General features: G+C 36.8%; 1 long non-coding RNA gene across 3 annotated transcripts in view; it reads left to right on the top strand.

Moving 5' to 3' along the window:
* LOC102128784 (uncharacterized) overlaps window positions 1–25,741 on the top strand; it is a 530,667-nt gene that overhangs the window by 262,005 nt on the left and 242,921 nt on the right. For all 3 annotated transcript variants that reach the window (XR_012431830.1, XR_010584663.2, XR_010584664.1), the window contains one exon: window positions 626–698. This is a non-coding gene — a long non-coding RNA (uncharacterized lncRNA). The remainder of the gene's footprint in view (window positions 1–625; window positions 699–25,741) is intronic.

The raw sequence follows: 25,741 nt of genomic DNA on the forward strand, positions 1-25,741 counted from the left end.
TATCTCTGCAGTTTGTTAGCAATGTCTCACAGGGGTTGCAGCAAGGGCGGAAACTCCTGTATGTTGAGGGTTGAGGACTTGCTTCCATATTAAGAAATGCTTTTTTACTCAGCTTATGTTCTTCCACCCTTTTCTGCCCCCATTGAACATCTGCAGAATACAGTTCTAATGTCTTCTGAATCCTTCTACTACATATTTTCTAGGTGCTATAGTATTTTCATGGTAGTTTATTTTTCCTTTCTTAGAAAGTTCAGGACATCCTTGACCTTGTTATGTGGTGATTTAATCTAGTTGTGGCCTTAGTGGTTAGGAAGGAAAGTAGGGGAATTTTCTGAGGGGGCAAGGGTTGTCCTACGGGGACTATAAAAAGACTTCAAAAATGATGAAGCATTGAACTCTATTTCAGCAGACACAGAGGTTTTAGCAGAATTTGGTAAAAGAAAATTCTCAACTGCACCAATCCCAGACATCCTTATCTTATGTTTTAAATTTACATGGCTACTCTGTACTGTAAATTCACCCAGCATCTTATTGCCTTATTTTCTTGATATCCTTATTGCCAGCAGAGCAGGTAATCCAACCTTTAAAACCAAATTCTAACTTCCACCTCATTTTTTTTTTTCAGGAACCAAACTCAGATGGAGAATAGTGTGCAGGAATTTTTATGAGGAAAGGCTCCAAGGATCAACACTTCTCAGGTAAAGAGAAGAAAGGAGAATTTGGGAAGTTGTGATTGTGGGTTATAGCATAGTCAGATTATGGCTTCAATCCACTTCACAAAGAACTCTGATGCTGTAACAGGGTTTTATAGTTTTCCTGAGTTAAAATAAGGGGACTGGGTGTGTATACTCCTAATTCAATTAGTGATCAGATGCAGGTCCCCAAGGAATGGGGGAGTGATCTTGGACATGGTATATCTCTTTATTAATGGTAATTTTCAAAGGTAACTGGGAGCAGTATAGGACACATCCACAACAACCTCCAAATCTGGTATCAACATTTTTAGAAATTTTTCCAACAAGCGTAATTTTTGGTTAATCTTGAACTATTACTGGCACAAATGGGTCTCTCTCTGTGTAAATTTAAACCAGCTTTAAGACAAATAAAAGTCATAGGCTTGCAGAGTTGGAAGAGGCTGAGAAATCATCTAGTAAAGTTCTCAATTAGAGCTTCGAACCCTATTGACAGCATTCTCAACACATCTCTGGATACTTGCATTATTAGAATACTACTTTCCAGTTTTGATAGATCTGATCATTTTGAAAACTTTCTTGAGGAGACTCTGCCTCCTTATAACTTCTACCTTTTCTTCTATTTCTGACATGAAGGTTCCCATATGTGTGTTAAATTCTGATGAAAATGTTTCAGACATATAAAGATGGCTATTAAATAATGCCCCACATATCCCCATTCACCAACTTCCACCCTCTTCATGTGGCCGAATTTTAATTCCATCACGGACTGGTTAGTATCTTGTGACTTCACTCCACGTTGTTATTTTTTCGGTATCACTTTCAGAACTGAACAAAGGGTATCGAGGCACAACTCACACAGAACATGTGATACTCCATTCTTTAAAGACAATGTGCTTCTATGAAGGCAGTTTCATATCTTATTAGCTCTTTTGGCAACTACATCCAGGGACATTTTACTAAGTGTTCGTAACTGCTATATCATTGTTGTAATTAAAGTATGAAAAGCAATGCCTTACTTAATGAATTGTTATAAACTTTCTTTTTCTAATCTTCCCAAAAATTATGACAGTGAGATATTATTCTATATTATTTGAAATAGGAAAAAGTGCAAATAAATGTAAAAATAAAACACAAAGCATAGTAAAGATGAAGAGGTGATAGCATGCCCCTGAGGAATAGGTGAAATAATATATAAAACTTTAGTTATTATACTGAATATAAACTTTGTATTTTAAAAATTTTATTTGCTGAGCAAGAAATATCATGAAATATCATTGGAGAGGTAATGAATACAGAAAGATTAGAACCCAATTTTTAATTACCTTGCACAAATGGTTTTGCAGCTAATAAATCTACACCATTATGGTTGGAAATTTCATATTTTTAACCTCTGTATTACAAGATTATTCTTAAGCCTCATGTCATAAACAAGATACATTTCTAAGTTCTCAGCCTTTATTTCTACAACGGACCAAATCTTACATCTGCTTGAAACCCACATGTTTCAAAACAACTCCATGTAAAAATCTTGCTAAGTTGTCAGAAATTGATAGTGATCCTTACCTTTTTGTTCTTGAAACACAAAAATGGGCCAATGACTTGCAGTTTATCACCAGGTGTAAAAGGTGACTTTATATCCCTCACATAGGGCCCCATTATTTAAAATAAAATCCTCCATTTCTAAGAAAAATGTAGAGACAGCCAAGTTTGGCTTTGTAAAAGCTATGATCTACAAATGAATGGCAAATATTACATGGTCTGGAAATTCAGAACACTTTCACAGATGCCAGCAAAAGTTAATAATGTTAGCTTCCTCCAGGAATAGTAGAATCTGTGTAAGACAACAATTTAAGATTATGGACTGTGGTGCTTAAATTGTTTATTAAGAACATTTTACTGGCAAATGCTGAGAATAGGAAGAAAGATAAGCTTTGATAGGGGAGCAAAATCCTGAGTTAAGACCTTGTTGGCAACAGCATCACTATAAAACTGCTACTTGGCTTTTATTGTTATTTAATGCTCAATTATTTAAAATACTTAAATGAGAGTTAAAATGCTGCCACAATATACCAGCGAGACATTAATTGTGTGTTTTAAAATGGCTAAAATAGCAAGTTATGGTTTAAGCATATGACTATATTTATGGAGTTTCTCTATAATCATTGTAAGGCTCGCTTTCTCAATTGACTTTCAGCTGTGGATAACAAACATTTTACCAGAATTAAAACTTACTATAGCATTGGCTGGCAAGTAATAACATCTAAACTTTGTCCTATTAATAGTGATTATTTCTTTGTGTTTTGCAAACATATGTTCATTAATTCACTGAAGGCTTAAATATTTGGCACAATGGCAGGTGTAGAGAGAACTATGGAAACCAAAGGATGAAGACATACCTTAATCTTGAACATGAGTAGAACTGAAGTTGTATGCCATTCACTTCTAAAATGTTTTCTAAAAAATGTGAGTAATTAAATATGGTAGACCTATAGTAGCAAGACCTAGGTTCTAGTTTCATACTATATAACCAATTAAGTGGCTATAGGCCAACTTCTTTAATTTTTCCAGGCTTAGTTTTTCAAACACAGGAAATGGAATAGCTGCTCTTAATAGTTTCTTATTTTTCTAAGATTTCAGGATTTTAATTTCTTATATGTATTCTTAGGCTCTCTCTCTCTCACTATATATATTTTTATATATATATATATATAGCCTAAGCATACATAGTGATTAAGTGATTAAGTAGTATATATATATACACACACACAGTGATATACAGTGGTAAAAGGAACCAGAACAAAATATTATATTAATGTTGGGAAACAATTCTTAACGGGTTTCTTACATTTTTTTCACATCTTATACGCAAGGCAACTACCTTTTATTCTGGACTTTTTTTTTAAGTGCATATAGTGAACAGTTTAGCCTCCCTCCAGAGCAAAGAGCAGTCATACTTAACATACACTATTAAAAATTTAGATTTCCTAAGCTCAGGGTTTCTCTGATGTAATTCAACCCAGCGCATGTGCAGGTATTATTTCTCTATCTCTTCGTATCATTCTGTGGGAATTGGGGCTCTGGGGCTTGAACAAAAATGCTGATACATTGGCTACTGTTATTGAGATGAGTGACAAATTTTTATTTGTCTCTGACCCATGAATTCAATGTCTTCTAAGAGTTTCCATGAAAATATAGCAGGCTGGCATGCTAACTTGTGAGTCGGGTGAGCTCTTAGACCCATCGCAGTTCTTGATAGTTTTGGCAACAAGATTGGGGTGCTCACAGAGACATGGTTTTCTGGAAGAGAAATGATGACAGCTTCACGGGGCAATTAACAGGATGTTGAGGGAAGACTATGAGAATCGATAGCAAGCATTGACCCAATCACAAGGTTAATTGGGCAATAAAGCCTCCTCCATGTTATTGCCCATTAATCAGGAATGTTGGGGGGTGGAATTAAGGATGTGGTTCAAAGGTGATCACTTGGAATTAGGTTCCAAGACAGCTGCCCAAATGGCACCCTAACTCTCCTCCAAGTGATTGGCATTCTGCACTAACATGACAGCCAATTTCAGCAGTGCACATTGTAACAAATAGTATTAAGATCATTCTATGGATGGACAGAAGGTCGACCCTTTTTAGCTAACAGTTACCGAGGTATGCCCCTACACTTATAATGAAAAGAGGAAAATCAGTGATACTATGGGCCCACCTAGCAAAAGGTGAGCAGTTCGTCTGGTTCGATTGGAAGATAATGGAGTGGTGTCCATACACATTATTTTATGACTTAGTCTGTCCTTCAGCCTAAAATGCCAACTTTAGATCCATTCAGAGATAACAGTGAAAATCTCAGATTTGTTGTCACTGTTCTCTTCGGTGGATCCTGCCTATTATATAAGTGTTTTGACCCACTTGGAGAGATTTCCTTAATGCATGCAAACTCCTACAGGAAACCATAGATGAGGCATTCAGTAGTATTGGGGCCATTGCCCTAGACTGAGTTTACAAAACTGATGAAAGTGATTTTGGAGGAAAATGGAAACTGACTTAAAACAATTTAGATAAATTCTTGCAGTTATCTCCACCCCCTAAAAAACTCTCTTAGGCATATGTTAAAACCAGGTGAAATCTTAAAGAGATTTTATCATGATAATGGAGTACTAGGTGTCACAGATTAATGTGGACCCCTTTGGAAAAAGTCTTTGTGCAAGTCAGGTTGACTCAAAGACAGCAAAACCCTCCATCCCATATTGAATAGCACTGGGCTGTGGCTGCAGAATCAAGCGGTTTCCAAAGCTGAAATAAATGATATCAGTAACAGGACACTTGTTCTTCAATATTGAACTTTGGATGGCATGAAAATATTGTGTGTTTTGTTGGTTCACCTGCATCACAGGAATCAGAAAGTAAGTGTGCCTTGCTTTCTGATACAAAACTGCTCTGTTTCTGCAGTATGTGATCCCTCCCTCACCCTCTATCCCAAACATAATAATTTTAAAGAAGAAGATGATGGGGGTGGGGGAAGGCCTTTCTGTCCCCAAGACTAAATGCCATATGTATCAATGAAGGGGGCCAGCCCCTCCACACCTGTGGGTATTTCTCATCAGGTGGATGAAACTGGGAAAAGAAATAAGACACAGAGACAAAGTATAGAGAAAGAACAGTGGGCCCAGGGGACCGGCGCTCAGCATACGGAGGACCCGCACCGGCACCAGTCTCTGAGTTCCCTCAGTATTCATTGATTGCTATTTTCACTATCTCGGCAAGGGGAATGCGGCAGGAGAACAGGGTGATAGTGGGGAGAAGGTCAGCAGGAAAACATGTGAGCAGAGGAATCTGTGTCACAAATAAGTTCAAGGGAAGGTACTGTGCCTGGTTGTGCACTTAGGCCAGATTTATGCTTCTCTCCACCCAAATATCTCAGTGTAACAAAGAACAACAGAGCAGCATTGCCGCCAGCATATCTCGCCTCCAGCCACAAGGTGGTTTTCTCCTATCTTAGAATAGAATGAATGTGCGATGGGTTTTACACCCAGACATTCCTTTCCTAGGGACGTGCAGGAGATGGAGGCCTTCCTCTTTTTACTAATTCTCCTCAGCACAGACCCCTTATGGGTGTCGAGTTGGCGGACGGTCAGGTGTTTCCCTTCCCATGAGGCCATACCTCAGGCTGTCTCAGTGGGGGAAAACCTTGGACAACATCCAGGCTTTCTTGGGCAGAGTTCCCTGCGGCTTTCTGCAATGCATTGTGCCCCCGGTTAATCAAGAATGGAGAATCGCAATGACTTTTGCCAAGCACACTGCCTGTAAACATATTGTTAACAAGGCACATCCTGCACAACCCTAGATCCTTTAAACCTTGATTCCATACAGCACATGTTTCTGTGAGCACAGGGTTGAGGCTAAAGTTACATATTAACAGCATCTCAAGGCAAAACAATTTTCTTAGTACAGATCAAAATCAAGTTTCTTATGTCTTCTTTTTCTACATAGACACAGTAACAGTCTGATCTCTCTTTTTTTTCTCTACATATCAGTCTGATTATACTGGAGAACTCTGGGGAAACTAGGCTCAAACTTTTGTAAAACATTTGTTTGACACAAGCCCAAGTCACCCTTCTACCTTGTTGCATGGCAGCAGGAGGTGTTGGATTTAACTGCTGACTTTACATTGGGGAATAGAAATGGAAGTAACCTTGTGGATGGGGCTTCTTGAGCTGATTTGATGTGCTATTGCTATGGCTTTCACTACTTAATATATAACTTGTACTGGGATTATACGTACCCTACATAAGTACCATACAATAAGTTTCAGAGGGGAATTGTAAAACCATACAACTTCTATAAAAACTATAGGAGAAAACTTTTATGACCTGGAGTTATGTAAATGGGTGAGATTCTGTGCCATAACATGATTCATAAAAGAAAAAGGATAAATTGGACTTCATCAAGATTAAGAACCTCTTCAACAGACAACACGAAAACAGTAAAAAGACAAGCCGCAGACTGCAGAGAAATATTCAAAGATCACATGTGACAAAGGATTTGTATCCAGAATATGTAAAGAATTCTTAAAACCTAACAATATGAAATCAACCCATTTTTTAATGGACAAAGTGTTTGAACTTTACCAAAGTTCATGGCAAATAAATACATGAAAAATTGATCAACCTCATTAGTCATTATGAATATTAAAGTTAAGGCTAGGTGCGGTGGCTTATACTTGTAATCCCAGCACTTTGGGAGACCAACGTGGGCAGATCACGATGCCAGGAATTCAAGACCAGCCTGGCTAGCATGGTGAACCATCTCTACTAAAAATACAAAAATTAGCCCGGCGTGGTGGCACATGTCTTTAATCCCAGCTACTCGGGAGGATGAGGTAGGAGAATCGCTTGACCCTGGGAGATGGAGGTAGCAGTGAGCTGAGATCATGCCACTGCACTCCAGCCTGGGCAGCAGAGTGAGACTCCATCAAAAATAAAATAAAATTACAAGTGGAAACCACTCCAAATCTCTTAAAATGCCTGAAATTAAAAAGATTAAGTATTGGTAAGGATGTAGAGCAATAGGAACTCTCACATACAGTGAGTGAGGATGTAAATGTTACAAACCATTTGGAAAATGGTTCAACAGTTTCTTAAAAGGTTAAACATATCCCTACCATAAGACCCAGCTCTTTCACTCCTAAAAACTGATACAAGAGAAGTTAAACCATATGTCTATATAAAATCTCGTACACAAATGTTAATAACAGATTTATCTACAATAGCCAAAAAAAAAAAAAAAAAAAAAAAAGCAAACAGCCCAAATCCCCATATCAGGTGAATTAATAGACAATTGTATGCTAGTCACCAATAGAAAAAAGTATCAATCCCATACATTAAAAAAACTTCAGTAATCATGCTGAGTGAAACAAGTCAGACACCAAAAATGTTTTATTTCAATTATATAAAATTCTGGCAAATACAAACTATTTTCTATTGACAGAAAGTAGATTCATGGTTGTCCTTAGATGAAGGGAACAGGGAGAGACAGGAGGGATGATTCACAAAGTGGCACAAAGAATCTTTTGCTGGTGATGGTTATGTTTACTACCTTGATTCATTATGGGGATGGTTTCACAGGTGTATCCATGTCAAAATTTAGGACATTGTATGCTTTAAATATGTAAAATTTGTTTACATAAATTATATCCTAATGATTAAAAACTATTTAGAAAAATATTCATATGCTGTTTCCTTACCATTTTATTCATTTTCTCCAATCTCTTGTTTTCCTAATAACTAATCAAAAGGCTGGGACCACAAAATATATGGGTAATAAAGTTATAATTTTGGATCATCTCTTACATCTCAGACAGAAAATTCAAGGACTTGACACACTTGAGTCTATTTCATCCTCATCAGAACTATATTTAAACAAATTTTACAATATTGAATATGAAGTTTATAAACCTAACCATCCTAACTTTCTTTTCAGTCTCAAAATAAGTGATTTATTCTCTTACATTCTCTCTTTTCTAAACTCCAGCCTTTACATCAATACACACACGTACACACACACACACACACAGAGCAAATGGCTGTACCTATTATGTCCTTGTCATTGACTATTGAGACTGGAACTCTCTCCTTTTGCCTGCAAATCTCCTAACAGACTTGCACCTATACCTATATTCAATGTCTCTGTAGTTTCTAATTAAAAACCAAAAATTATATTGAAGGCCAACTCTCTGAAATTGCTCTTATCTAGATTACCAAAGACCTCCATGTTACTAATTTCAATGGCTCCTTCTCTGTCTTCATCTTACTCATTCCCTCAGTGACATTTTCCAGAGTGTACACACTACATTCCCTCCCTTTGAAACACTTTACTTGGCTCCCATGGTGTGACTGTACTCTGTTCCTACTATCTCACAAACTAATCCTTTTTAGGGTCATTTCCGGAGTCTTTTTACTTTTCCCAGCTTTTACCTTTTAGAGATTACCAGGGCTTTTTCTTTTCTGTCTCCACATTCTCTCCCAAAGCAATGTTTTTGAAGCTCTGACTTTAAATTCCATCTTTGTTCTAATAGCACTCAAAATTCTATGCTCGGCATAACTTATCCCATTGGCCACAAAATTATATATACAACTTCCTACTTCACATCTCTTGAAAATTGTACAGGCATTTTCAAATTTCACATGTCTAAATAGAAATTATTGACCGTTCTTAACTAATCCTCTCCCACAACTGCCTTTATGTGTTTCTTCCCCAAGACTCCCCCTCTCGGTCCATTACATTAGCTTTAATTTAGTGGTTCATCCCACAAAATTTAGAGTTATGCTTGATGATTCTTTCCGTATTTCCATCATATATCGAATATATTCCTCTTTCTGCCCAATTTTACCCCCTAATATGCTTCTCTTCATCTCTGCTATCAGTGCTTTACACCAACTCACCTTTCATCTCAACTAATGCAACAACTCTTTTCTCGACATTATTTCTTCAACTTCTGACTTTTGATAATCAGTTTCTTGTCCAGTAGACAATGGTCTTTTAAAAAACGTACATCAGGTTATGCTATTCTGAATGTCTTTCAAGGACTTTCTTAAGGTCGTCTGCATTAGCTGCCTTTCTGCATGAAAAACTTTTTATTGGCATGAATATTTCTCTCTCATTTAAGGTCTCGAATTTTATGTTGCTGCTACAGAAAAACGCAATGAAACTTAAATCACTTTCTATCACATTATCCTGATTTGTTTTCTCCATGGCACTTCCAGCTATTGAGACTATTACTTATTATTTTTACGTGTTTATTTTTGTGTACTTTTTGTAGTTGTATATATTCAGCTGTATTATTTGAAAAACTTTCCATGTAAACAAAACCTTAGCTAATAAGAACATTAGAACTCTAGATGCTCTTTACTAAGTCAAACTCCTTAATACCTTAATACACCCAATAATCTATTCAAAGTTCTATCTCTCAACTCTTTGCTTCTTTTTTTTTTTTTTTTTGAATGTGAAGAGTAACTCTTTACTCTCTGGTAGGACTGTCTTGAATTGGCACAGAATGGAAAATAAAAACTGGTATTCTTAATAGCTTGTCTCCCAAAAGACTGATTTATCTTTTTTCTTTAATTTTTCCCTTATTCAATCTGTTGTTTATTGTTGTCTCTAAAGAGTAAAATTTCCCTTGATTTTAAGTGCAAACATCATAATGACTTTTGTAGGGTGATAAAAAATGTATGCATACCATATCTTTGGTGCAAACAGAACAGTACCCAAGAAATACTGGTTTACATTTTTGCTTTCTGAAAATATTTTTGGCAATAAGTGAGTCTGAACTGAAATGTGTTTCTCAAAGCAAAGGTCAATGTATAGATTTTTCTATATTATATTGAAATGTTTAAGTAACTGTTCCTTTTGAAAGAAAAGATGATTTAGAGAATGTGTACGTTTTTCTTCTGATCGCCACATGTTCCCTCCTTATGACTCCTATATAGGATTAATAGTGTAGCCAAAGGGACAGCTGCTGGGTCAAAATACAGCAAAAGACTTTGCCTAAGAATTGGCCAATAATCTTGAGAAATTAACCAACAGGCTCTCAAATCACAAAAAGTCTTCCTTCTGTTGTATAAGTCATCTGGGATTACTAGTCATAAGGGAAGGAATTTCCATCTGTTTCCATTACACTTTTTAATAACTCTTTTACATGACTAACAATTGCACTATAGATATTTCTTGACATATCTGACACGCCCACTCCACAATGAATTCTTCAAGGCCAAAGAAATTGTAACCTAGAGTATCTGAAGTGCTTGGTAAATATCTACTATGTACATGGTACATAATTAATATACCATTACATTAATATAATACCATATTATGCTCTCAGTTAATTAGCCTTAACCATCCCATATCCAATATATTAGTTTTTCTGCCCAATTTATCCCCAATATGCTTCTCTTCATCTCTATTATCAACAGTTTACACCAATTCACCTTTCACCTCAACTATTGCATCAACTCTTTTCCTGATATCTAAGATTATATTAATTCACCTTAACTTAAAATATAATATAGTATTTTTGTTTCTCACATTTTTAGCCTCATGTAGGAAGTTTGCATGGCAGAGTGTTTGGCTTCCTGATCATCGATCTTATCAATTCTGAAGACTAGGAAATCAGGTTGTATTATTAGGAAAACTGATGGAATCATTCAAGTAATCAAATTTTGCTATGTTATTTCTCTCTGTGTTAATATTAATTGTTGAGATTCAATAGAAGGAAAAATATTATGAAGTATTTTCCCATGCATGCATGCATTTATGAGAAAATTTTTACCCCTTAACATGTTAATTCAGGGCTAAAAATGAAATTTTCAACTTAAGGAAATAGAATATTTCTTACAGCTTAACTTTATAATGACACTATGACATCTGTGAAATATATAACTATTGTTAAGGCAAAAGAAATATTTTAAGGCAAATTTCTGGGGAAAAGAAACCAGAGGCTATAGTTATGAGCTCACTCCATTCAGGCAGCTGTAAAGGACAATGGTAAAGAGGGACTCATTAATGTAGATAATTTTTAATCCTGGTTATATCAGGGAAGAGATCGAATACACATTTCATGCACATTTTATGAAGGATTTCAGGTTCAAGGGCTGTTAGAGGCTCTTCTGCTAGAAGAGAAATGGGTGGATATAACTAAATAGAATTTGCTCCCCTCTAAATGTGTAGACATCAATTAAATGTACACATATGAATAATGACTTTTATAAAGAGACTTTTGAGTACTAAATAAAATTACTGTATAAAGTTGCATTGAAAAACATGTATTACATGTATTGTATTACATATACATATGTATATGTATATACACATATACATCCTCAAACATTCACACACATTGGTCTCAGCTAAGTAAAATCTGGATACAATGAAGGGAATGCTTCAAAAGTGAATGGTAAATTTTTTGTGGAGGAGGAGAGAGGTGGTGATGAGATTACGGCAAGGTCTTGGTTTCATTTTAATTTTCCACACATTCCATGTATTTAACAATAAAATTACTTGCAGTTTATAATGAGAAAAAGTATTTATTGTAAACAGAGCATACCATGCCTCCAAAATAAATATATTACAAAGCACTTACCATAATAAATTATATGTGAGATAAATGAATATAACAAAATTTATTTAAATAATCCATATAGAATGGCTATCATGTGCTAGCATGGATGAGGTAGTAATTATGGGCACATAGCTATGTTTATTCACAACCAGTGAGTGATACAGGTTCACGGAGCTCACAGTTTAATGGTAAATAACATTTAAAAAAACTATTATTATATAAGTATACTTTGCAATCAATATAATACTTTTACATATCCAGAAGATAGATAAAATACATTAAAATTCTTCAGCACTGCTGAATGGTTGGGTTAAGGAGTCATTAAAGGGTTACAGTCAAATGCCAGTCAAAAATTCCCTATCTCATTGTTCAGTTCCCACCTATGAGTGAGAACATGTGGTGTTTGGTTTTCTGTTCTTGTGATAGTTTGCTAAGAATGATGGTTTCCAGCTGCATCCATGTCCCTACAAAGGACACAAACTCATCCTTTTTGATGGCTGCATAGTATTCCATGGTGTATATGTGCCACATTTTCTTAATCCAATCTGTCACTGATGGACATTTACACACAGGGGCCTATCATGGGGAGGGGGGAGGGATTACATTGGGAGTTATACCTGATGTAAATGATGAGTTGATGGGTGCAGCACACCAACATGGCACAAGTATACATATGTAACAAACCTGCACGTTATGCACATGTACCCTACAACTTAAAGTATAATAATAATAAAAAAATTTAAAAAAAAAAAAAAAAAAAAGAGTACCAGAGTTGTGCTGGAGTTTCAGTTTCTTTAGGCACTTGATTTGATTAAAACAAAACAAAACAAAAACAAATAACCAACTCACACTTCTGGTCCTTTCTCTGGAAATTATGAATTAAAATATCAATAAAATGTTAAAATAGAATTTTAGCAGTCTCCCTATTTGGGAAGGAGAATCTCACAATTTTCACTGGTAGGCAATTCATGTGGGGTTGTAATGCACAAGTGTGGGAAATAAATAAAATGATTGCTTTTTTTTTTGTTAAAAAAAAAAAAAAAAATCCCTATCTTTGGTTTCCAGGATCACCTTCAAGCTATTCACATCGGCTGCTTTTCTTTGTGAAAGGGTAATTCAGGAACGATGTTTTCATTAGTAATTGGGGAGAGTTACCTGTCTCTGTGCTAGTAATGGGATGAGGAAAGGACAAGAAAAGGTACAAGAGGCTAAAACTTCTTTTATTGTGAAATAATTTGAAACTTACAAAACATTTGCAAGCCAGTTGAAGTAACTTCTTTTCTGAATCATTTTAGTATATCTGGCCAATATTAATCCCCATTATCCCAAACTGAATAGTATACATTTTCTATAAACGAGAGCATTCTTTTATAAAATTACAAGCAAGACTAAAATCAGAAAATTAACATTGATAGGCTATTACTACCTCCGCCGACCCCATTTAAGTGTTATGAATTGCTTATTATAAAAGGAAAAAATTTCATCCAGATTGGTATTTTGCATTTAGTTGTCATTTTTTGGGTCCCATTTAATTTACATTAGTTCCTCAATCTTTTTTACTTTCATTAACTTAACATTTTTTGAACATTAAAGGCCAAATATTTTGTATAATGTTGCTCCACTTTTATTTGTGCCATGTTGCTTCATAATTAAATTCAACGTATATATTTTTGACATTAATACCACAGAAGTGATGCTATATTCTCACTGCATCTTCTCAGGTGGTAAATAATTTTAATTTGTCCAAATATTTTCAAGTCAAGTGAAATTATGAAGTCACCATTTTACTAAAGTGGTGGTTTACCAACTTCCATATATATATACATACACACACACATATATACACATACATATATACACACACAGAGTATACACTCTCTATATAATATACTACATATATAATTCATTATTTATAAGAATTTTATAAAAAAGGGAATATCCACTTTCTTATGAAACATTAACTCAGCAGTTTTTTTTTTTATTATTATACTTTAAGTTCTGGGATGCATGTGCAGAATGTGCAGTTTTGTTACATAGGTATACATGTGTCATGGTGGTTTGCTGCACCCATAAACCCATCATCTACATTAAGTATTTCTCCTAATGCTCTCTCTCCCCTTGCACCCCACCCTGCAACAGGCCCCGGTATGTGATGTTCTCCTCCCTGTGCCCATATGTTCTCATTGTTCAACTCCCACTTATAAGTGAGAACATGCAGTATTTGGTTTTCTGTTCCTGCGTTAGTTTGCTGAGAATTGTGTTTTCCAGCTTCATCCATGACCCTGCAAAGGACATGACCTCTTTCTTTTTCATGGCTGCATAGTATTCCATGGTGTATATGTGCCACATTTTCTTTAACCAGTCTATCATTGATGTGCATTTGTGTTGGTTCCAAGTCTTTGCTATTATAAATAGTGTTGCAATAAACATATGTGTGCATGTGTCTGTATAGTAGAATGATTTCTAATCCTTTGGATATATACCCAGTAATGGGATTGTTGGGTCAAATTATATTTCTAGTTCTAGATCCTTGAAGAATTGCCACACTGTCTTCCACAATGGTTGAACAAATTTACACTCCCACCAACAGTTTAAAAGAGTTCCTATTTCTCCACATCGTTTCCAGCGTCTGTTGTTTCCTGACTTTTTAATGATTGCCATTCTAACTGGTGTGAGATGGTATCTCATTTTGGTTTTGATTTGCATTTCTCTAATGACCAATGATGATGAGCTTTTATTCATTTGTTTGTTGCCCAAAAGAAGAAATGTCTTCTTTTGAAAAGTGTCTGTTCATATCCTTTGCCCACTTTTTGCTGGGGTTGTTTTTTTCTTGTAAATTTGTTTAAGTTCCTTGTAGATTCCGGATATTAGCCCTTTGTCAGAGGGATAGATTGCTAAAATTTACTCCCATTCCGCAGGTTGCCTGATCACTCTGATGATAGATTCTTTTGCTGTGCAGAAGTTCTTTAGTTTAATTAGATCCCATTTGTTAATTTTGGCTTTTATTGCAATTGTTTTTGGTGGTTTTTTTTTTTCCTCCCCCCCACCCCGGGAGTCTTGCTCTTTCCCCCAGGCTGGAGTGCAGTGGTGTGATCTCGGCTCACTGCAAGCTCCGCCTCCCAGTTTCACGCCATTTTCTTGCATCAGCCCCGGAGTAGCTGAGACTACAGGCGCCCACCACCACACCTGGCTAATATTTGTATTTTCAGTAGAGATGGAGTTTCACTATGTTAGCCAGGATGGTCTCAATCTCCTGACCTCATGATCTGCCCGCCTCAGCCTCCCAAAGTGCTGGGACATGAACTCTTTGCCCATGCCTATGTCCTGAATGGTATTGCCTAGGTTTTCTTCTAGGGTTTTATGGTTTTAGGTCTTCGATTTAAATCTTTAATCCATCTTGAGTTAAGTTTTGTATAACGTGTAAGGAAGTGGTCCAATTTCAGTTGTCTACACATGGCTAGCCAGTTTTCCCAACACTATTTTTTAAATAGGGAATTGTTTCCCCATTGCTTATTTTTGTAAAGTTTGTCAAAGATCAGATGGCTATAGATGTGTAGTGTTATTTCTGAGGCCGCTGCTCTATTCCATTGGTCTATATTTCTGTTTTGGTACCAGTACTACACTGTTTTGGTTACTGTAGCCTTCTAATATAGTTCAAAGTCAGGTAGTGTGATGCCTGTAGCTTTGTTCGTTTTGCTTAGGATTGTCTTGGCTCTATGGGCTCTTTTTTGGTTTCATACGAAATTTGAAGTAGTTTTTTCTAATTCTGTGAAGAAAGTCAGTGGTAGCTTGATGTGAATAGCATTGAATCTATAAATTTCTTTGGGCAGTAAGGCTGTTTTCACGATATTGATTCTTCCTATCCATGAGCATGGAATGATTTTCCATTTGTTTCTATCCTCTCTTATTTCCTTGATCAGTGGTTTGTAGTTCTCCTTCAAGAGGTCCTTCACATCCCTTGTAAGCTGTATTCCTAGGCATTTTATTCTCTTTGTAGCTACTGTAAATGGGAGTTCAGTCATGATTTGGCTCTGTTTGTCTATTACTGGTGTATAAGAATGCTTGTGATTTTTGCACATTGATTTTGTATCCCGAGACTTTGCTGAAGTTGCTTATCAACTTAAGGAGTTTTGGGACTGAAAAGATGGGGTTTTCTAAATATACACTCATGTCATCTGCAAACAGAGATAATTTGACCTCCTCGCTTCCTATTTGAATACCCTTTATTTCATTCTCTTGCCTAATTGCCCTGGCCAGAACTTCCAATACTATGTTGAATAGGAGTGGAACTCACTGGTTTTTTTCATTGCTCTTTCTTACCTGATTATTAGTATGATGATAAGTGCCAATGATTATTTTCTAACTACATTTTTTTATACTAATAATTTTTAATTCTACTCTAAAATAACTGTTTGCCTTCTCCCTTTTATATCCATTTATTTACATCAGGATAGGCTCAAAGATTTCTATTTTACTTAAAAGGTTATTATCAGTGACAATCTTCACTTGGTGCTCAAATTGTTCCATATTTGGCCAGTGGGAGTCCTTCAACATTTTTTTGGTGTCCTTATCAGTCTTTGAACACTTCCTTACTTTCTGACTGATACGATTTGACTCTGTGTCCCCACCCAAATCTCATGTTGAATTGTAACCCCCATGTGTCAACGGAGAAACCTGTAATCTCCACGTGTTGAGAGAGAGAGAGGTGATTGGATCATGGCAGTGGTTTCCCCCATGCTGTTCTCGTGATAGTTCTCCCGATAGTGAGTTTTCACGAGATCTGATGGTTTTATAACCCAGTTTTCTCTGCTCTTGCTTGCCCCTCTCCTGCAGCCTTGTGAAGTAGGTGCCTGCTTCCCCTTCTGTCATAATTGTAAGTATTCTGAGGTCTCTCTTGCCATGCAGAACTGTGAGTCAATTTAACCTCCTTTGTTTATAAATTAGCCAGTCTTAGGTAGTATCTTTATAACAGTGTAAAAATGGACTAATACAGTGACAAATAAGATGTTGCAAGCCTATCTTGTATTTTCCCTGCTTCATCCCTGAAATTCAAGTTCTTTTAGTCAAAAATGCTATTTAGAAACCAAGATCTGGGCTCTAGGAGTGCTAGAAGCTATTAAGTGTCATTATTAACATGTCCTCTCAATGGATAATCTAGTGTATGCCTATATATGTATGTGTGTATTCATGTTCACATATATATACATGTATCACCTACATACATATATTTATCTATATACACATATATTGAAAAGCACAAATTTATGCCAATACCAGTCCAGTATCATCGGTTAATTTTTACTTACCCCCTTTCCTATTAACCTCAATTTAAGTACCTATTTGATTCTTCATCCATGATGTAATAGATTTCCTATCATAGCCAACCCTCTGCATGGAAATTCTTCTTACTCCTTTCAGGCTCTGATACCTTATGCAAAGTCACCATTGTTTCCCCAAATTTTCAACCCATACACACACAAGACACATACACCACATGGGCACCTACCTTACTGAGAGGTGACAATGGGCTAGCAGCCCTCACTCTCAGTGCCTCCTCAGCCTCCGGCCTGGGCATCCACTCTGGCGGTGTTTGAGGAGCCCTTCAGCCCACAGCGGCACCGTGGGAGCCCCTCTCTGGGCTGGCTGAGGCTGGAGCTACCTCCCTCTGCTTGCCAGGAGGCGTGGAGGGAGAGGTGCGGGCAGGAACCGGGGTTGCTCGCAGGCCAGTATGAGTTCTGGCAGGCGTGGGCGCGGGCTTCGCGGGCCGCACACAAAGCGGCCTGCAGGCCCAGAGCAGTGAGTGGCTTTGCACTTGGGCCAGCAGCTGCGGAGGTTGCACGGGGTCCCCCAGCAGTGCCGGCCTGCCAGCACCGCACTCAAATTCTCCCCGGGCCTTAGCTGCTTCCCCGAGGGGCAGGGCTCCGGACCTGCAGCCTGCCATGTCTGAGCTCCCCCCGTGCAGTGGGTTCCAGTGGCCCGAGCCTCCTCCACTGGTGCAGCACCCTGCTCCGTGGAACCTGGTACCATCCACAGCCCAACAGCTGAGGAGTGCAGTGGTGGCTCAGGACTGGCAGGCAGCTCTGCCTGCAGCCCTGGTGCAGGATCCCCTGGGTGAAGCCAGCTGGGCTCCTGAACTCGGTGGGGACTTGGAGAACTTTTATATCTAGCAGGAGGATCCTATGTGCACCAATCAGCACTCTGTATCTAGCTAACCTAGTGGAGACTTGGAGGACTAGCCCTCTGTGACTCTGTGTCTAGATCAAGGATTGTAAATGCACCAATCAGTACTCTGTGTCTAGCTCAGGGTTTGTGAATACACCAATCAGCACTCTGTGTCTAGTTCAAGGTTTGTAAATACAGCAATTGGTACTCGGTATCTTGCTAACTCTGTATCTAGCTAACTAGCACTCTGTTACTCTGTGTCTAGCTCAAGGATTGTAAATGCACCAATCAGCACTCTGTCAAAACGGACCAATCAGCCCTCTGTAAAATAGACCAATCAGCTCTCTGTAAAATGGACCAATCAGCAGGATGTGGGTGGGGCCAGATAAGGGAATAAAAGCAGGCTGCCTTAGCTACCCAGCAGCAAGTCCCTGGGGTGTTCATCCGCACTGTGAACGCTTTGTTCTTTTGCTTTTGCTGCTGCTAACCGTTTGGGTTCACGCTGCTCTTATGAGTTGTAACACTCACCACAAAGGTCTGCAGCTTCGCTCCTGACAGTGAGACCACGAACCCACCAGAAGAAAGAAGCTCGGGACACATCTGAACATCTGAAGGAACAAATTCCAGACACATCAACTGTAGCACTCACTGCCATGGTCTGCAGCTTCGTTCTCGAAGTCAGAGAGACCAAGAACCCACCAATTCCGGACACATTACTCTGACCCATCAAATGGATTTGGGGACTAAATTATTCAGGAAGAATAAAAGGAAGGAGGAAATGAAGGAAGGCTGTTATAAATGCATATGCCCGTGGGCTGCATAAAGCAAAAATTGAGGAATATTTAACCAAAGGCACTTCAGTTATTTTTTATTCTCATAAGCGAATGAGGACAGGTAGAAGCAGAGAGCTTTGGCTATTGTTTGTCAGCGTTTACTCGTAGTTCAGTAGCTTGTGTTGTGTCTAAGTAGTCCACCCTCCCCTGTGGAAGTGGGGGTGTGGATGAGGGGAGAAAACTGGAGAGAGAATTCCAACATAGTACATTCAGTAGCATGTTTACCACAGTTTTTTTGGTTGTCCACGGGCTTAAATCTGATGTATGTAGAGGAATATTTTTGCTCTAATCTATGAATTAACTTTGGGTTTAAGGGTCAGAACTTCACTGGCCTTTGTTTCTTAACTCAATTTTTTTATATTTCTTCCACTGAAAAAATGCAGTCAGATGTATTAAGTATATCAGATTTGTGGAATGGAGATGTATGATACAGATCTTGCTAACTATAGTAATAGTTCAAACAACAAAAATAGTAATTTTTTTTTTTTTTTTTTTTGCCTAAAATCGTGACTGAATGTTTGTGGATTTCAAATTGATTATACCTCATCTTTCTATTTTACTTTAGAAAGGGATATATGTATATAAAGTACAAAGAGAGTATATCACCTATAATTCCACTTCCCTGAAGGTCTTTAAAAACCTTTTGATTAATATCTTTTCTATATTACGCCAACATACACATACATTTAAGGTTTTTAATGAAATTTTGATCTCGTGTGTATTGTTCAACAAATTCTTTTTAATTTAGCAACATAGTATGTCACCAAATATTAATTTACAAAAGGTTTTTTGTTGGCCTAAAATTCCGTTTTATACATTTGTCATTATTTAACTAAATGACTTTTGGGGGCATTTATATCATTCATTTCATTTTTATGAATGTGTTGCCATAAATATCTTAGTAAAATTTTTCTGTACCTTCTTTCCAATAACCTCTTAAAACTTTGGTCAAGATAAAAATTTTAAATTCAAATTTCCCTCAGAAAATTTGAAATAACTCCATTTGCCTCAGAGTATCCATGCATCCCTTCCTTTACTACAGGATCTTGATAATACACAATCTTTAAAATTTTTGAGTTATCTTTACCAAATTGATAAATGAAAGTGGCATACCATTTCAATATGCATTTTTATTATAAGAGCCACTAAATAGTCTTTCAAATATTTAGTGACTATGTTTCTTCCTCTGGAAATTACTTATGTATATTAATTCACTACGTACTGTTAAAGGCCTGAGTAACCAAAGACTACCAAGCAGAAATCTGAAGCCGAAGGAATCAGCTTTACTGACTTGATGCAGGAAGGGAGGGCACTCCAGAGGAACGACAGAATGTCACATGATGAGAGAGAGCAAAGGAAGCATCGGTAAGGTTTTGGTTCTTGTTGAATGACTGCGGAATGTTTAAGGGAAAAGGGTATTAATTCTGGATTTATTGCTGCTTCTAGACAAAACTTAAAGGATTCAAGTTTAACTAGGGATTGGGTGCTGTCATGAGGTGAAAGCATTTTAGCAATCAGGTGTTCCTAGTAACAGACATGAAAAGCAAAGAACTTCTGCGGGCATCGTTGGCAAACAAACAGAAGTCACAAAAAAAAGAATTTGCTATGGTATTTTACAGTATGGTCATGGGGAAATAATATTTTCCACTAATTTAGATGCTAGCTTTTTCTGTGTTCAACCTTTCGTCCAGCCTGATTAATGGCAAAGCGGCCTTTTCCTTTTCCAATTACAGTTGGTATTTATTTTTGCAGTCCCTGACAGAGGTTTATACTTGATAGAACACAGTTAAGCAAAGTTTAGGCCATGTACATTATTGGATAAAGACACAGAATTTTCTATTACACATTCTTAAATTAGAGGTTTGGCATGTTCTTTTATTGAATAACTTTAGACAAGGTATTTAATTACTTTGTTCTTTTTTGTATCTGTTAAAAGGGGCTAGTAACAATAATTTAATATCTACCTTATAGGACAATTGAGAAAATTAAATGTAATTATTTATATAAAGCACTTATCAAAATGTCTAACTTGATGTAACTGCTTAAAATAGAATAGCAACTAAAATAGTGTTTTCAATAAGAGTTTTTCATGAACTAATTGGTGGAAACAATGACAAACACATGATTATGTGTGTACATATGGGAATTAAAGGACATCAGACTATGTGAAGGTTGTTAACACATTTTATAATTTGACAAATTGTAGGGGGGTGGTTAATGAATCTTAGTATTTAGAAGGGAAAGAGGAGCAAAATTTTGTAGATTTAGATGATATTATAGGCAGCATTCTCCTATTACCCTAGCATAGAAAAACTGAAGAGGTCAGTGAGAAATAGGTCTAGATACTGCAGGCTACTAGGCTGTGGCCTCTATTACAGAAACAAGAATATGCCCATTTCCAGAATTTTTCTGAAAAAAGATTAAAGTTCTCTCTTCATGATTCTTGATGTAACTGAATTAACTTGAAGGGCATGTTCAAAATGAAGAGAAGTGAATTGTTTCACAGAACAGATTAATAAAATGAGAGGCAGAGATGTACAAGACATGAAGAAAGCATGGTGGGGGGGGGGGGCAGGTGTTCAAATGCTTATCATCAGATTAGAAAAAAAGCATCTCAAAAAGAGAACCATCATTCCATCATGAAAGGGAGGGGAAATAAGATGCCAAGTATATGTGGATTCAAAGCAAAAGTAATGAAGGCAGATGGATTAGAACTAAATACAATGAAATAGTTGATGTATATGATACATGCACTTTCGTTGTTCTACAAATGCCAGTAGGTGTGTCCACTGTTTGGACTGTGATGTACGATGGTCTGGGATGGTGAAGAAATTGTGTACTCTGCGCTGGGAATAATGTTACTAAATCTAGTCAATAAAATCAATGAGAGACCACTTGAGGAGGTTCTAGACATCCCGCTATCCTTACAGCAGCTATTTGAGCTGTCACTCAAACACATGACCATGGGGAGGCAGTGGCCTTGATGTCTTAAACACTAGAAATCACTGAGGAAACCAGCTTGATGGTTTCATGCAGCCAGAAGGACACACAGTATTGCTACCAGCTGAGCAGAACTTAGAAAATGTTAGAGAAACTGTGTATGAAGGAGAGGAAATGAATATAATTTAGATGTTTTTGCTGCTTTCTTCAATAATTAGACAATCATAGGAAAAAATACTTAAATGAAAACTATGCCATCAATGTGTGATATCAGTTCAACTTCACCCTGAGCCAACTAGGTTATATAAAAAAGACTATTTTTTTAAATGGAATAGGTCAACTTTGAGTCATTAGTGGAACTAAATTTAGCTAAATCCAGACCACTTAACACCTGCTTTAATAATGCTGTTCTTATATTATTGTAGGAGAAGGGCTGTGTTTTGGTTTTTAGCTCTAGCTTTATCTGCTTTGTCTTATTTGACTTCTGTTTTTTGGTACAGCTAGGCATAGTTTGAAAGGAAGAAAAACTAGTCTATATTAAGTATGTCAGTAGAGGGGATGATAGCAATTCAGAATTAATCTCCTTGTAAAAATTCTGGAACTGCCCTTTTGTTGTGACCAATTGTAACATTATACTATTTTGAGCATTTTTCCTCTGCTCCATCTGACCTTTTAGATACTTACACAAGTGTTAATTGCCTTGAGCAGTCATGGAACAACTGTTCAACTCCTAATTACAAATTTCTGGAAGTTTTCACCATGCTATTTTCAACTTATTTGTAGACCAGTGCTAGGAAAACATTCCTGGAGATTGTCCAGGGAATATATGTATAGGTGTGCATGTGTGTCTATGTATGCATATATGTTGTGTACACATATATTTAAAAGTTTAGCATAAATTTGGAATAAATAAAATTCATTAACTTTCACTGTCAAAATTAACTGTCAAACCAATTAAAATTATGTTAGAAAATGTTCTAATCTCAGAAAAATTAATTTTAGCTCAACAATGTTATGATATATTTAAACATCCAAAACTTATTTGTTAGATTGTTGCAAGATGCTGCTGTGACCTAAACCAAGTCATAATTTTAAAAATGTTATCTTTCTTAATGTAAAATCACAAATATTCATTTAGGTGTGAGACATCTGATTTAATTTTGGAAATCTTGTAGCTTAATAAAAAAGATATTCAAATTATGCTGAACTTTTCAGATCAAAAAAATGATGAGAGTTTTTTTCTTAAAAAATATTTCTTAGGAAAAAAAGGAGTCATTTTGTCTTTTGAAATAATATAGAAGAAACGAAAACAAAAATATGGTGCAATAAGTGAAAATATATTTAGCTCATTGACTCCGCTTTAATAAGTTTGCACATCAGGTTATTCAGATTATACATAAAAAATTTTCCTAACTTTCATTACAGGTTAACGAGTAAGAAGAAATTCCTCCATAGACACTTAGCAGCTTCATGCTTGTAATAATTAATTGTTAGTTTATTTTATCTGTATTCAATAACTTTTTAAAGCATGATAAAACAGAATTTAAAACTCTAAGAAAGCTATTGGCAAATAAACATTTATTTTTTAAAAATTTATAACAAAGTTAATACAAAAATATTTTTATTATTTTCTTTTTGTTTTGTTTTGTTTTAATTTTTTTTTCAATTTATTTATTATTATTATACTTTAAGTTGTAGGGTACATGTGCATAACGTGCAGGTTTGTTACATATGTATACTTGTGCCATGTTGGTGTGCTGCACCCATCAACTCATCATTTACATCAGGTATAACTCCCAATGCAATCCCTCCCCCCTGCCCCCTCCCCATGATAGGCCCCGGTGTGTGATGTTCCCCTTCCTGAGTCCAAGTGATCTCATTGTTCAGTTTCCACCTATGAGTGAGAACATGTGGTGCTTGGTTTTCTGTTCTTGTGATAGTTTGCTAAGAATGATGGTTTCCAGCTGCATCCATGTCCCTACAAAGGACACAAACTCATCCTTTTTGATGGCTGCATAGTATTCCATGGTGTATATGTGCCACATTTTCTTAATCCAATCTGTCACTGATGGACATTTGGGTTGGTTCCAAGTCTTTGCTATTGTGAATAGTGCCGCAATAAACATACGTGTGCATGTGTCTTTATAGCAGCATGATTTATAATCCTTTGGGTATATACCCAGTAATGGGATGGCTGGGTCATATGGTACATCTAGTTCTAGATCCTTGAGGAATCGCCATACTGTTTTCCATAATGGTTGAACTAGTTTACAATCCCACCAACAGTGTAAAAGTGTTCCTATTTCTCCACATCCTCTCCAGCACCTGTTGTTTCCTGACTTTTTAATGATCGCCATTCTAACTGGTGTGAGATGGTATCTCATTGTGGTTTTGATTTGCATTTCTCTGATGGCCAGTGATGATGAGCATTTTTTTCATGTGTCTGTTGGCTGAATGCATGTCTTCTTTTGAGAAATGTCTGTTCATATCCTTTGCCCACTTTTTGATGGGGTTGTTTGTTTTTTTCTTGTAAATTTGTTTGAGTTCTTTGTAGGTTCTGGATATTAGCCCTTTGTCAGATGAGTAGATTGCAAAAATTTTCTCCCATTCTGTAGGTTGCCTGTTCACTCTGATGGTAGTTTCTTTTGCTGTACAGAAGCTCTTTAGTTTAATGAGATCCCATTTATCAATTTTGGCTTTTGCTGCCGTTGCTTTTGGTGTTTTAGACATGAAGTCTTTGCCCATGCCTATGTCCTGAATGGTACTACCTAGGTTTTCCTCTAGGATTTTTATGGTATTAGGTCTAACATTTAAGTCTCTAATCCATCTTGAATTAATTTTCGTATAAGGAGTAAGGAAAGGATCCAGTTTCAGCTTTCCACTTATGGCTAGCCAATTTTCCCAGCACCATTTATTAAATAGGGAATCCTTTCCCCATTTCTTGTTTCTCTCAGGTTTGTCAAAGATCAGATGGCTGTAGATGTGTGGTATTATTTCTGAGGACTCTGTTCTGTTCCATTGGTCTATATCTCTGTTTTGGTACCAGTACCATGCTGTTTTGGTTACTGTAGCCTTGTAGTAGAGTTTGAAGTCAGGTAGTGTGATGCTTAGGATTGTCTTGGAGATGCGGGCTCTTTTTTGGTTCCATATGAACTTTAAACCAGTTTTTTCCAATTCTGTGAAGAAACTCATTGGTAGCTTGATGGGGATGGCATTGAATCTATAAATTACCTTGGGCAGTATGGCCATTTTCACGATATTGATTCTTCCTATCCATGAGCATGGTATGTTCTTCCATTTGTTTGTGTCCTCTTTTATTTCACTGAGCAGTGGTTTGTAGTTCTCCTTGAAGAAGTCCTTTACATCCCTTGTCAGTTGGATTCCTAGGTATTTTATTCTCTTTGAAGCAATTGTGAATGGAAGTTCATTCCTGATTTGGCTCTCTGTTTGTCTGTTACTGGTGTATAAGAATGCTTGTGATTTTTGCACATTAATTTTGTATCCTGAGACTTTGCTGAAGTTGCTTATCAGCTTAAGGAGATTTTGGGCTGAGACAATGGGGTTTTCTAAATATACAATCATGTCATCTGCAAACAGGGACAATTTGACTTCTTCTTTTCCTAACTGAATACCCTTGATTTCTTTCTCTTGCCTAATTGCCCTAGCCAGAACTTCCAACACTATGTTGAATAGGAGTGGTGAGAGAGGGCATCCCTGTCTTGTGCCAGTTTTCAAAGGGAATTTTTCCAGTTTTTGCCCATTCAGTATGATATTGGCTGTGGGTTTGTCATAAATAGCTCTTATTATTTTGAGGTACGTTCCATCAATACCGAATTTATTTAGCGTTTTTAGCATGAAGGGCTGTTGAATTTTGTCTAAAGCCTTTTCTGCATCTATTGAGATAATCATGTGGTTCTTGTCTTTGGTTCTGTTTATATGCTGGATTATGTTTATTGATTTGCGAATGTTGAACCAGCCTTGCATCCCAGGGATGA

Source organism: Macaca fascicularis, chromosome 2, assembly GCF_037993035.2.
Source record: "Macaca fascicularis isolate 582-1 chromosome 2, T2T-MFA8v1.1".
Lineage (NCBI taxonomy): Eukaryota > Metazoa > Chordata > Mammalia > Primates > Cercopithecidae > Macaca > Macaca fascicularis.